This window comes from Ailuropoda melanoleuca, chromosome 10 (genome assembly GCF_002007445.2).
Source record: "Ailuropoda melanoleuca isolate Jingjing chromosome 10, ASM200744v2, whole genome shotgun sequence".
Taxonomy (NCBI): Eukaryota; Metazoa; Chordata; class Mammalia; order Carnivora; family Ursidae; genus Ailuropoda; species Ailuropoda melanoleuca.
In genome coordinates, this window is record NC_048227.1 from 31,426,715 (window position 1) to 31,427,018 (window position 304).

Below are 304 nucleotides of genomic sequence, written 5' to 3' on the forward strand. Positions count from 1 at the left end.
ATGCCTAGGTGGTGTAGTTAGTTGAGGGTCTGGCTCTTGGTTTTGGCTCAGGTCATGAACTCGGGGTTGTGGGATCAAACCCTCCGTTGGGCTCATCGTGGACTCTGCTGGAGATTGTCGCCCTCCCTGTCTGCTCCTCCCCCTTTGCTCCTCCCCCTGCTCATGCTCTCTTTCTCTCTAAAATAAATAAATAAAATCTTACAAAAAATAAAATCTTACCAAAAAAAAAAAGTTCGTCTCAGAAAAGGATGTAAAGTACAAATAGTTAAAAAATACACACACACACACACACACACACACACAC